The 14,429-nt window shown below is 43.8% G+C and overlaps 1 protein-coding gene across 1 annotated transcript in view; it reads right to left on the minus strand.

Moving 5' to 3' along the window:
- Positions 1-13,456, minus strand: part of LOC124594655 (putative uncharacterized protein DDB_G0277255) — an 83,131-nt gene extending 69,675 nt beyond the window's left edge. Inside the window, exon 1 of the mRNA XM_047133025.1 lies at positions 13,263-13,456. The gene's annotated coding sequence lies outside the window, so the exon portion shown is untranslated. The remainder of the gene's footprint in view (positions 1-13,262) is intronic.
- Between the last annotated feature and the right edge of the window lie 973 nt (positions 13,457-14,429).

Raw genomic sequence — 14,429 nt, forward strand, 5'->3', positions numbered from 1 at the left:
ACATTCGTCTATAGCACCACATCTCAAATGCTTCAACACTCTTCTGTTCCGGTTTTCCCACAGTCCATGTTTCACTACCATACAATGCTGTACTCTAGACATTCATTCTCAGAAATTTCCTCCTTAAATTAAGTCCTATGTTTGATGCCAGTAGGCTTCTCTTAGCCAGGAATGCCCTTTTTGCCACTGCTAGTCTGCTTTCATGTCCTGCTTGGTCCGTCCGTCATTGGTTATTTTACTGCCTAGGTAGCAGAATTCCTTAACTTCATCTACTTCGCGACCGTCAATCGCTGTTCTCATTTTTGCTACTTCTCATTACCTTCGTCTTTTTTCGATTTACTCTCACTCCACATTCTGTACTCATTAGATTGTACATTCCAGTTAGCAGATCATCTAATTCTTCTTCACTTTCACTCAGGATAGTAATGTCATCAGCGAATCGCGTCTCTGATATCTTTTCACCTCGAATTTTTATTCCACTCTTGAACCTTCCTTTTATTTACAACATTGCTTCTTCGATGTACAGATTGAACAGTACTGGCGAAAGACTACATCGCGTATTACACCATTTTTAATCTGACCACTTCATTCTTGGTCGCCCACTCTCATTATTCTCTCTTGGCTCTTGTACATATTGTATATTAACCGTCTCTCCCTATAGCTTACCCTTATTTTTCTCAGAATTTCGAACATCTTGCACCACTTTACATTATCGAACACTTTTTCCAAGTCGACAAATCCTATGAATGTGTCTTGATATTTCTCTAGTCTTGCCTCCATTATCAACCGCAACGTCAGAATTGCCTCTCTCGTGTCTTTATCTTTTCTAAAGCTTTCAGTGTATTCTTTCCACCTATCCACTCTCTCCTCTGTATTTAACAGTGGAATTCCCGTTGCACTCTTAATGTTACCCCCCTTGCTTTTTAATGTCACAGAAGATTGTTTTGACTTTCCTTTATGCTGAGTCAGTCCTTCCGACAATCATTTCTTTTTCGAACGCTTCACATTTTCCACCCTTGAACTGACCTAGTGAGCCGCCGCGGAGAAGCTTACGGACAAGCTTACAAGGAAGGGAGTCATGCTAGTTAATGCCCTCCTGGTAGCTAGCTAAAGGATATTTGCTTACACATTGTATACTAGGCCTCTTGATAAAAAGTTATGTCGGTGTCAAGATAACTCGGACACCCTGTACATAGCAAATTTGTCTGTTGCTTATGGAAGTGAAGTGTGAAATGTGGTAGAAGCTAACGAGGTAAGAATAAACGCAGAAGAGATGCATTTTCCTCCTGAAGGCAAGCTTCAGATGCACGAAGTAATTCACATCGGAAACAGTGAAATCAAAGATATAAAGGTTATAGGGAAAAACGGAAAAGGGGACAACGTAAACCAGTGATACTGAAGGCTTGAGTAGGTTCTGAAACTGTGCTTGCGAGGTCTAATTCTTTAAGACGACAACTCACGAGAATGATCTGCACAAATTTTCAGAAGTTACAATAGACGGCCACATTAAGAGCAGTGGCAGAAACGTGTCTCGAGCAGCATAAAACTCTTTAAAATTGATGGTAACTGTAGAAGCAAGGTAATACACCACATAAAATGAACGTATGCCGTGGTGAAATACGAAGTTACAGAAGGGAAAATTACTGAATGGCACTAGAAAGGTAGTTTCAGGAACAGATAGGAACTACAGGATTTGGAATTATAGCGGAATAACAGAGACAATTTGTACGAATTGATTGATTTCGGAATAATATTGACGTCACTACTTAATTGTTTCTGTATATTTCAACTTTTTAAAAGGATACTCTATGTTTCAGTGCTTCTCACGAGCATAAAACATACCGAACTAACTTATGTATGAAATATACTTCTGAGGACATATTTTTACGACCGAGGAAAGCTGGATGGTACCAAATATGAAAGATGTACACTTCGTTAGGTATATGAACAGGTAACCAGTCCGTATGGAGCGCATATCACTAAACGTTTGCCGCTATTATCGAAATCATTTCGGATGAAAAATAGAACCGATTACAACATCCCTGAGACCTCAGATGTTCATTTTTCGTTTTTACGCGTTCTTTTTTGAAATGCATTTGTACAAGTACTTGCTTTCTGCTTGAAAAATCTAGTGAGTCATCCACAAACGGAATGAAATAATGTCATTCGCCTAAGTGAGTACAGAAAAGTTAAAAAAGGAAGTAATAATACTGGCCTCAAAGTGATCTACCTTATCCACCTCTGTAGCTGAGCTGTTAGCGCGGCGGATTGTTGAGCGAAGGGGCCCAGGTTCGACTACCGGCAGGGTCGAAATTGTCTCCACTCGAGGACTTGGTATTGCGTTGTTCTTACGTTCGTATCGTCATAAACGACATTCCACTGTTGAGATGGTTGTATATGAACGTCTCAAAAGCTGGTAAGTAGATGAAAAAAAGTTATTTGCCCCCCCCCCCCCCCCTCCCGAAAAGTGGCTTCTGGAGCGTTAGCAAAGTCCAGAGACCCATAAAACTCTTTGCCAAATGACCACGGCGTGCTGTGCGTAGAAATTCAAAACTTGTGCAGCATTCCTGCTCGATTTAACACTCCATTACTGATAGCGGCGAGAATCACAGTTCGAAATTCGTGTCTCGCTGCTGTAAAGCGAGGTTCCCAGCGCCATTTGCGGTATTACGATAAAAGATGAATGCAATGCTTTCTCATGTGTAAGTCATTTGTTATAGCATTAAGTCGCTCGTATAACCACGTTTCTATCCTAGTACGTCACATTACCGAAAACTCACTCTCTCTGTCTTCCTTTTCTCTCACAGCGTACACTTTCACTTTTGTTTCGCGGAAGCAGACCTTTATTTACATCGCACGCTGAATTTCATTCCAGCACGGCGATGTACATAACGCCATTCCATTGTTCATCTAGAGTTACTACATATGATTAACATTACCTTATTTCTCTATAGGTCCACAGTTGCTGCAAATTTCTGCATTTTTCTGTGTAGACTATTGTTTGTTTCGAAATAGTTTCTCATATTAATATTGGCTGAATATCTTGGAAGAATTCGAGAATAATATTAAACATAAAACAGTTTTCTACGTTTTGTAAAAATACATTCGTTTGGTCACGAACCGCCTCAGTTTTCTTAGGCCATCGTCAGGTTACCTACTTTCTCATCCTTTCGCCACTGTCAAGCTACTCACAATAAGAATTGTTACAGCTTCAGCATGGTATAATCCACACAGTATGGGGAAAAAGAATACGTAATGGCGTGCCGAATAACATTAGGTACGGGCACATCTATGCCAGATATGAAGTCGATATGCGAAATGAAGGGTATCTTGTTAATGCCTAAAGGGGTGGAGTTAGCTGATTGTTGAATCATGAAAGTCTTTACGCACGTCTGTCTATACATTTATAAGAACCATTGTACGCATGTATATAGGTATGTATGTTTAACATCTCCTCGTAAACCACTGGATCGGTGTGAGTTACTATCGTGAAAGATACACGTGATGATAAAAATTACCTATTGGTATCTGCGATAGGGTGCACGGGTGAAAAGGGGATGACATAGAAACACACACTGACAAGATAAAACATTATGACCACTGTCCACCGCGAGGTTGGATGCCGCTTGGTGACTGTGCGGGCACGTGATGCGCTATTAAATGTATGTAAACGCAGCAGACAGCGTTGGGGATCACCCTAACTAAGGTATGGGCTGCAAATGAGGAAACCCACTGAGATAAGCGACATTAACAATGGGCAGATTATTATTACGCACAGCTTGTGAGAGAATACATCAAAAACAGCGAATCTGGTCGAATGCACGTGCTATTGTCGTGAGCATGTATAGAAAGAGGTAGAAGGACAGTTGAACTACCAATAGGCGTTAAATGGTTGAACTTCCACGAGACTCCACACCACATGGGATTCGGAGACTTGTCTGCTCTGTAAACTAGGATAGAAGGCGATCTGTGGCATATCTTCCGAAAGAGCACAGTGCTGGTGAATGCACAAGTGTTTCCGAGCACACCGTTCATCAGACCGCAGACCACCCCTAACGTGTTGACATATTGACCCGACGACATCGTCAGTTATGCCTGCAGTGGTCGTGGTCCATCTGGATTCGAACGTCCATCAATAGAAACGTGTCGGCTCTTGGGGTGAATCACATTTTTGCTACAGTAGGTCATTGGTCGTCTCACAAACGCCGTCATCGAGGTGAACGGCGGCAGGAAACGTGCAGCGCGTCACGCCCGCAGGCTGGTGGGAGCAGTATCATGCTATGGGAGGCATTCTGCTCCATTTGCATGGGACCTGTGGTAGTAATCGAAGACACGCTGACAGCTGCGAACCACCTGCATTAGTTCATGCTTGATGTCTTCTCCGACGGCGATGTCATCTTTCAGCAGTGTAACAGTCGGTGTCTCGGAGACGAAACACTGCTACGGTGGTTTGAGGAATACTACAGTAAAGTCACGTTGATGTCTCGCGACCAAATTCGTCTGATGTAAATCCCGTGGAACCCATATGGATCCCTATCGGGCGCCATCACCGCGTAGCAAATCAGTGGCCCGTTATTTATGCGAATTACATGACCTGTCCGTAGACATCTAATGCCACGTACTTCGACAGACCTAACAATAAACTGTCGGATCCATGGTGCGCAGAATCAGTGATGTATTTCGTTCCAAAGACAGACAAACGAGCTATTGAGCAGGTGGTCATAATGTTTTGGCTCGTCACTGTAACTTAGGAGCTTCAAGGAGCAGTTTTGACAAAATTACGTATATATATATATGACCCATTATTTGCATAAAAATTCTGTGGGATTAATATACTCCTCCCGGTAGGGGTCGGCGGGAGATACTGTGACATGTAAAAGAATATTCCATAAAGACAGCTAATTTTCGGGGTCACCGGGTTGAGTGGTAACAGCCCTGATGACCTTTCACTATTAGTGGGGAGCGGGTGTGTGGGAGATCAGGAATAGAAAAATAGTGACGTTCAGCATATGTATGCAACGCTTGTAATTTCTACCAAACTTGGCACAGGTACCAGTTGCGCTCTGGCCGTAAGACGCTCATATCACCTCAATGGCTGAGGGTGGATGCGAAAGGGATTACATAAAAACATAATTCAAGGCCCCCTGGAAGAATTTTGAGCAAATTTGGTATACACGTAACTCACTATTTGCTAATAGTGTGAGAGCAAGGTACCTCTACAACGCATAGAGGTGGGGGTGGGGATGAGTTAGAGTGATATGTAAAATGTTTTCAGCAATCCTGTCTTTTGTCTCCGTGGTTGTCGAAGCGTGGGTGATGAATACCGAAAGTGTTCATTATATCCTTGTTTATTTCAATCTAGACTCCGTAGCACCATAAACCTACTTCTTCTTTGCGAAAGCCTAACATCTGTGTTGCTTTCAATTCATACGGTCGGCTGTCAGTGTAGCTTAGTGTGTGGACATGTAAATGAATAGAGCTGCAATTCTCTGCAACAAGTAGACGGGCAGTAGAGTGAACTCGTGTTGTTCGTTTTTGATGTTGTTACCAGATCTGGTAGAGTATATAAGAGGCGTTAACAACTTTAGTTGTTGAATGATCACGGTGAATGGCAGGAGTATGTCGCGTACGGGCCGGCCGGTGTGGCCGTGCGGTTCTAAGCGCTTCAGTTTGGAACCGCGTGACCGCTACGGTCGCAGGTTCGAATCCTGCCTCGGGCATGGATGTGTGTGATGTCCTTAGGTTAGTTAGGTTTAAGTAGTTCTAAGTTCTAGGGGACTGGTGACCTCAGAAGTTAAGTCCCATAGTGCTCAGAGCCATTTGAACCATTTGACCTGGGAGAGGTCTCATTCTTCCAATGTTTTGGAGAGACACAGCAGTGTTACTCCCGGCGTCACGGTGTGGGAAGCCGGCGGGTATGGATTCAGGTCACGGCAGCGATTGAGAAAACTCTGACGGCACAATGGTACGCCACAGGCATCCTGCATTCTTTGATGCGACAGACTGTGGTGCCATTTATCGACAGCACAGTGCTGATCCACACACGGTATGTGTCCTTATGATATGTTTGCGTGATACTGACATACTCCGCTGGCCAGTAAGATCGGTTGCTTTGGAGGAGGGGACGAAACAGTGAGGTCAACAGTATCATGATCTAGGATGGCAGAAATCAAGGGAGGAGCAACAGGAACAGGACAGTCCAGGGAAAAGAACGTCGTGGCAGGAGGAAGAGGAAAGAACAGGCGGAATGTGGGTGGAAATGGGGAGAGCAGGGATGCCCCAGAAACGCTACGTGCAGCGGGGCACGACGACCGACGCCGAACCGTCCCGACACCCACACCACACGATACCATAATCAGAATACAATAAGGGAAAACAAAACAGCACAACGGACCAGTCAAAATGTAGGGAAAAGGCGGAGAGAACATGGCCGGTGTAGAGGCAACGTCAGGGCCCGTGGCCACTAAGATTCCCAGGTCTTCAAATGGTTCAAATGGCTCTAAACACTATGGGACTTAACATCTGAGGTCATCAGTCCCCTAGAACTACTTAAACCTAACTAACCTGAGTACATCACAGACATCCATGCTCAAGGCAGGATTCGAACCTGCGACCGTAGCGGTCTCGCGGTTCCAGACTGAAGCGCCTACAACCGCTCGGCCATCCCCAGGTCTGTTCCCGATAGAACAAGTGTGGGGCCACTTCGGTTTGCGACTCCGTTCCAGTGCCAGTATTCACGGTATCAGGGATCAGATACAACAGCTGTGCGCTAGCTTGCCTCAGGAGAGGATACACTTGTTTTGTGACAACCTTCCTAGCCGAATTAGTGGACGCAGACCGGCCAGAGGGGGTGCAACGTCGTACTGATAAGTGATATCATACAGCCAAGTTGTTTGTAAATTTCATTCGATTTTGTAATCATTAAAACAACATCCGGCACCTCCTCAACCTATGAAGTACCATTTCGTTTCCTCCTTCCCTAAAGGATGCTTTTTGTTTTTCAGACATTGTAATTCGAATTACAGATTGTGAGATATCAAAAATGGCTCTGAGCACTATGGGACTCAACTGCTGAGGTTATTAGTCCCCTAGAACTTAGAACTAGTTAAACCTAACTAACCTAAGGACATCACGAACATCCATGCCCGAGGCAGGATTCGAACCTGCGACCGTAGCGGTCTTGCGGTTCCAGACTGCAGCGCCTTTAACCGCACGGCCACTTCGGCCGGCTGTGAGATATCGGCTGGCTTCGAATTAGAATGTGGTTTTTCGATAATCTGTCATGACAAGCACTTACATTTATCGAATGTCCTAAAACGCCTCAGATTTCCTAGATTTGCCGAGGTTTCTTTAAAGGATCGATCTAGTTCTGTAAATTCATTTACTGAGATTAGAATTGCAAAGATTAGTGAGCAGGACAGTACAGACACGAAACATGAATTTTGCTAAAAATGCATTCCTTTAATCGGTAATATTATGTTGAGTGACAACTTCGTATAGGGGATAAGCCACCTCAACTAAATGCGCAGTTTAACAGCCGTCATCAGCTATTAAAGAAGTTATGACTAATTACGGATCATTCCGATATAGCTGTCGTACCATCAACAAATTGCTAAACGGCTTTTCGCGTATGCCGAAGCGACAGTGCGAGAATTCCGACGCCTGCTCGGGACGGCAGCACGCGTGTGTGTTCCCAGCGGTCTGCACGCCGTTCTGAATCCCAAAACGAGCCGCGACCTTCGCCAGTGGAGAGGTCTACGAGCTCGGAATGCGCTTTCGCCGTTCCAGGCACTCGCTGTACCACTGCTGAGGCGCTCCGCAAATAGATGACGGGCAGTGACGTAGCTTGTGGGAGTATTTTTCCCGATGACATCTTAAATGTCAACTTCAGAAACAACTATAAACAAAACACACACACACACACACACACACACACACACACACACACACACAAAATTACGCACGCACAATCATACATCTACATCTACATGGTTACTCTGCAATTCACACTTAAGTGCCTCGCAAAGGGTTCATCGAACCATTTTCATACTACTTCTCTACCATTCCACTCTCTCTCTCTCTCTCTACGTAGGTGGGTGTCAACAAAATATTTTCGCAATCAGAAGAGAAAGTTGGTGATTGAAATTTCGTAAATAGATCTCGCCGTAAACAAGACCGGCTTTGTTTCAGTGACTGTCACCCCCACTCGCGTATCATATCAGTGACACTCTCACACCTATTCCGCTATAACACGAAACGAGCTGCCCTTCTTTGCACTTTTTCGATGTCCTCCGACAATTCTACCTGGTAAGGATCCCACACCGCGCAGCAATATTCCAGCAGAGGACGGGCAAGTGTAATATAGGCTCTCTCTTTAGTGGGTTGTCGCATCTTCTAAGTGTTCTGCCAACAAATCGTAGTCTTTGTTTCGCCTTCACCGCAATCATAAAGTCAGAAGCTGACATTTTTCTTAATAGAGTGACTGTGATAGTTGTTAAACGTTCTTCACATGTACCTTGCTTTACTAAGAAAGGAATCGTAATAGAGAGGGAGAGTGAATGGGAGGGAGGAAGCAGGATGAGGATGAGGAGGAGGAAAAAAGAAAAGCCAGGAACAGGTGCACCTGGCAACTGGAGCTGAACCTGATGTTCTCCATCGCCTCCATTTTACGTATTTACTTAAGAAGTAATTTCTGTAGAAGTAATTTCCGAAGAAGTAATTTCGTAGATCTATGCTGTTATCAACACGCTCTCCAGAAGGGTGATAATGTCATTAGTTAACAAACATCTATTTGCAGAGTAGTGACTCGAGATATTTCTTGACCTTTCATGTCTTCTGCGTGTCAGTTCCTTTTCCGATAGTTTTTTATATGTTGGGACTTACTGCAAATGTTCGCTAAATTGTTATCGCAACTGTAGTTCTTAATGCAAAACTCGTAAATTGATATCTTTGAAAGTGATATTATAAAGCATCCTACGCCTCTACAGGTTTTCTTCACAATTTTAAATAATAGTAAGTCAGCTTATTTCCAATAAGAAATCACGTGCAAAAAAATTACGACTGTGGTCTTTACAAGTTCGCGTCGGGCTCGTTGTTCCTGCCGACAGAACACGTTAAGTATATGGGGGCTAACGACGTCGTGACGCGAAGGAGGCGGGATGGATTGTACTGTACGTGGCGAATCCAGCGGCACCTTACAGCTATTATATGCTCATGCATATGAAGCAAGATCTTAAAAGAATACCCGAGGCATACATGTAAACGTAAACTTTTACTGGGCATCCACATTTCGCTGACGATAAACCAGTTTGTCTCCTCGCTCTTTTCTCTTTTTTTGAACAGAGAAATATTCTCGTCCGGTAAAATGCTTCAAACTTATTACAACATATCTTGAAAACTATAGAACTCATTGATTTTTTATTGACTTCCAGAATACCCTTCTCGGTCGGCAAGGAGTCTTTCCAAAGCTGTGCATTCCGTTATGTTTGATGGGCATATGCTCCTAAATACGGCGTTTTTTTTTTTTTTTTTTTTTTAAATTTTGCCAATATTTCACTATCAAGAAGTATGACGTTTGAAATCTCAACCTTCTACAAAAACTCAAGTAAAATTCTTAAATTCAGATACAGTACAAGCCCCTACGGCATTTCTAAACATGTTAAATATCACTTCTTAACTTTAATTAGAACTGGAATTACATTTCTTCTTCAATAGTCGAAATTTTTTAACCGGAAGTGGCTACACAGTGGGAGCTGAAAATGCCAACACAGCTCCCATTCGTGTACTGTTGGCGGGAGCACTCCAGCACCCTAGCTGTCAAATGTTGACTAGTTTTTAATCTGAACTATAGTGAGGCCTCACTGTTTAGTTTACAATAACCAGAAGGAAGAAAGTGAAGTACGTTATTCCAAACTATCTACTCATTTTCAAGCCCAGAAACACTCTTAGGCAACAATGTAAACCGAGTTCCTCGCAACTGGCGTCCTTGTTTCGAAAATATTCTTTCATGTACCGCCCAGCGCCAAAAGAGAAAGTCGTCATTTTCACCCTGTCGATACTAACAGACTGGCAACAGGTACATCCGCTCGGTAACAGAGTTGTTCGCCCAAGCCAAAGATCTGAAAAGAGTCCTGGTTCGGCACAAGCTCTGTAATCTGTCAGGACTATTCGTGACTCTGGTTTTAGACAAGCACTTTTGTGACGGGGTATATAGTGAGATCGTAGAGAAGCATTCTCATGGCTGAGTAGATTTCTAGTATGATCTTCGCTCAGTAAAAGGGTGCTTTAGTCGTAAACTTAGCGGAGAACAGTAGTTGGGTTCGACATCGAGCATTATCAAGTACAGGCGTGACTAGATGAAGGGACCGTGACAGCTCAGCTTGACCTTCAAGTGAAGGGAACAGCGTCAGCTGTCGTATCACGAGAAAACGTCGGCCCTCGTCTACTGTCAAACCAGTGTTTCATTCCTTGGACTATCCAACAACGGCGCATCAGCTGTCTTGATTCTTGTATCTACATTCTTCTAAGTATTCTTGCTACAAATAGCAGCTGGTGACGTCGCAAATGATCTGGTGATGTGAAGGTATCTCAGTGACATTACAAAGCATAAATCGGTATTACTGCTTCTTGATTCGGGAATCAATGTATAATTTCGCCAACAGGGATACCGAATAACAAATTCTCTAAACATTTGCGTTACATTACAACTATGTTATAACGAGTAATTAGTACAAGTTTACCCACATTACCATTCACACAGGCTACATACATTATTTAATCAGCCCACCTAATGAAGACTTTCATGCTGTTACTATTCAGTACATTTCAGATTCACACACTACGGGCGTATAGGTTGCTATTCGCCATGGTGGAGAATTTCTTTGCCAAGACCATCCAGAAGTAAATGGAGTCTATCAGACTGATAGCATGATCCTGTGTAAATGTTGTAACTCGTTTAGTAAATGGCGAATATTATACTTTTCTTCCGCGCGGAACAGCTACAACGAAGTCCACAAACCGATCAACATTACAACTAGAAAGTAAATCGCGTTCTGGCTCATTCGATGACGTAATTTTCCAAAGTCAGCTTAACATCTAGTTAAGGCGACATTTGTAAATGTAATGTGGTACTACGTACGTAGCCGGCCAGGGTGGCCGAGCGGTTCTAGGTGCTACAGTCTGGAACCGCGCGACCGCTACGGTCTCAGGTTCGAATCCTGCCTCGGCCATGGATATGTGTGATGTCCTTAGGTTAGTTAGGTTTAAGTAGTTCAAAATTCTAGGGTACTGATGACAGAAGTTAAGTCCCATAGTGCTCAGAGCCATTTGAACTACGTACGTAGATGAAATTGAGAAGGAATGTGGAGCACTTCTAATCGATATTTATCTAATTTGTTAATCAACGCTTCGAGAAAAATGTTGTACCCGTGAGGTCTGAGTTCTATGGTCCATAGAAAAGTCTGTTACCGAAATACTCGGTTAAAAGGAGAAACAAGGAACATATATACCTACAGAATCAGTTATTATACCCATTATTCCTAACTGATGAAGGAAATGATGCAGATATTTGCAAGACAGTGGGCTGTAATAGATCGCTGTAAGACGTATTTATCTACTGCTCCGCGGAAAGATAATTCTTTTACTATCTACATTGGAGATGAAAACAGACTTTTGTAGAACTGATGGAATTCCTAAGAACAGAGGAAGCATATTCTACACGCAGTGGTAATTTGTAGCGCGAACTCCCGTTATGTGATGCTTGACTGTTTACATACGACCTTCGCAGGTCTGTCCGCGCTGCCGCTACTTTTACTGAATCAGTCACCTAAAAGAAGAAGTAAATAGGTACTGTTAACCTTACAACTGGCCTTAATGGCAAATTAAACCACAGAAATTTTTGATAGGGCTTTGTCTAAATACAGTTGGAATTCCAGCAAAAAGCTACATAAACAGTTGATGATGTTTTTGTTAGTGTTCACTAAAATATTTTTGCGTGACACGTTTCTTCCTGCGTTAGAGTGCATTCAAGTACGTGCAACTAGCGGTGACACTCCGTGCATTAGTTGCCACATCAACAACTGTTGCATTTCGTATGAAAGTTTTCTCTGTTATTATCGTAATAACAGTGACAAGTAAAATAACGAAAGTATAATCGTTTACAATGCTGCATTGACAGAAGCGGCAAGATTAATTAAACAGTAGGATACTTTAAGCAGCTGTAACAAACATTCTTTATTATATCGGGGAAAATATGCATAATGTAAACTTCTCATAAACAGAATTGCAATAAGAAATTTTGGAAGAAAGAGGTCAAGCTTTGCCACGCTTGGCTACTAAGGTTAGTTACATAGAAATCGCGAAGACAGTGGACACTACTTCAGGTGGTTAGAGGTTCAAAACAGTCTTTCAGATTTTTTGAAACCATATCAAACGATCACGAAATGGCTCTGAGCACTATGGGACTTAACATCTGAGGTCATGAGTCCCCTAGAACTTAGAACTTCTTAAACCTAACTAATCTAAGAACATCACACACATCCATGCCCGGGACAGGATTCGAACATGCGACCGTAGCAGCAGCGAGGTTCCGGACTGAAGAGCCTAGAACCGCTCGGCCACAGCGGTCGGCGATCACGAAATAAATTAAGCTTATACATTATGGATATTTTAGAGCTCATTTCTCTGTATTGAATATAGATACACAAAAATACGACCAGTCCTTTTTGGAATTATTTGTTTGTTCCCTGAAACAATCTTTCGGCCCTTTTCACCTCATCTTCAGATGAAGCACACAGAAGTTACATATTTATTTCCGTAGCGTGTTGCTCTGTACTGGTTCTGTGAAAATTAGCTAGGAAAACTTAAATGTATCTACATGCGTGATAGTTACATTGCGAGTTAGTTTATTTACTGCGACAACGTGGGCGGTATTGTAACTGGTATCCATCTGGCAGCATCCATTATGATTGCCTTGTGACCACTTTTCTCTATAAATGTAAACACCGACTGTCATCAGAAATTACTACACAGATTCTTCATTAAGGGCATGACTAATATTGCGTCCCGTATAGTGGGAGGCTCCTAATGACCTTGATATCGATCGAATGTTATTCCCCCCTCCCTCTCCTCTTCGGCAGCGGCATGTACCAAATGCCGCTGACGAAAACGCCACCGCTAAACTGTCGACAGCCTCACTTAACAACACAATGCTTCGCAATGCGGTCCCCCCAAGCACGAGGAATGCGCGTCACTGTGGGACCTACCGTCGCTTTCCGGCAGGACTGCTGCTCCTCGCGACGTCCACTGGAGCGCTTTCACTGCCCACCGGCTGATGTCCTCGTGCACGACTGGCGTCGCAGGACCGGTAGCGCAGTTGGGATTGTGGAACGCTGCGGCGTGACGTCACGGCGACTCGTCCCCGCGGAAGCGCAAGCACAAGCACAGCGGAGCCCGCACACCGCACACCGCACACACCACACGAAGCCGAAGCCGCCGCCGTTGTGCAAGACGGGCCGCGGAGCGCCGGCGGGCCAGCCGTCAACGGCGTCGCCTGGGCAACCGCGGGGACGCCGAGCGCGCGAGGCGGGGAAGCCGCGAGCGAGTCTCGCAACCGGCGGCTGCAGCCACCACATCCACTCCGCTCGCTGCGACGCTGCAGTGCAGAAGCACTAAAAAGTTACAAGGCTTCGGACAACGATCTGGCATGTTCTGCGAGTCGTTCCGCACAGGCTGCGAGGGTTATTCTGAATGCGCGGTCCGAATAGCTAATCGAATGTCGCGCCAACACTGAAACACCCACGCACAGCCACTCCCGGCATGCCTTGCTCGTCAAACGACGCCATTTGCACTGGTACTGTCGCAGTGTGATGTTTACAGCACGGGGGTGACACTCAGATACACTAATTTACATGCGACACATCTTCCGGAAGACGAAAACCGAATTTCGGAAATTGATTTCGGTGTCGCGTTTAGATGTTAACGACTGAAGCGGATTTGCTAGCACAGTTTAATATGGCGCCTGGAAAATAGCTGTTACAGTTTCTGCTTTACTCAGCACAATCGTTATTTCTCTACAATTAGACGAGGTGTAAACCAGATCCAGTCTTAGATTAGATTAGATTAGTACTTGTTCAATAGATCACGAATACGACACTTCGTAATGGTGTGGAACGTGTCAAGTTAATAAAAGGTGTCCACACAAGATATTACAATAGACAAAATATTACATGACACTCATTATTTTTTTTGTGGGGGTTGGGAAATTACCCACTTACTATATCCAAAAATTCATCTAATGAGTAGAAGGAGTTGCCATTAAGAAATTCTTTTAATTTCCTTTTAAATGTGTAAGTAGGCTGTTTAGGTTTTTTTATTGGTAACGCCACCTCTGTATGAAAATCACTGGCTATGCTGTGTGCAGTCTGTGGCTG

The sequence above is a fragment of the Schistocerca americana genome, chromosome 2 (genome assembly GCF_021461395.2).
Source record: "Schistocerca americana isolate TAMUIC-IGC-003095 chromosome 2, iqSchAmer2.1, whole genome shotgun sequence".
In the NCBI taxonomy this organism is placed as follows: domain Eukaryota; kingdom Metazoa; phylum Arthropoda; class Insecta; order Orthoptera; family Acrididae; genus Schistocerca; species Schistocerca americana.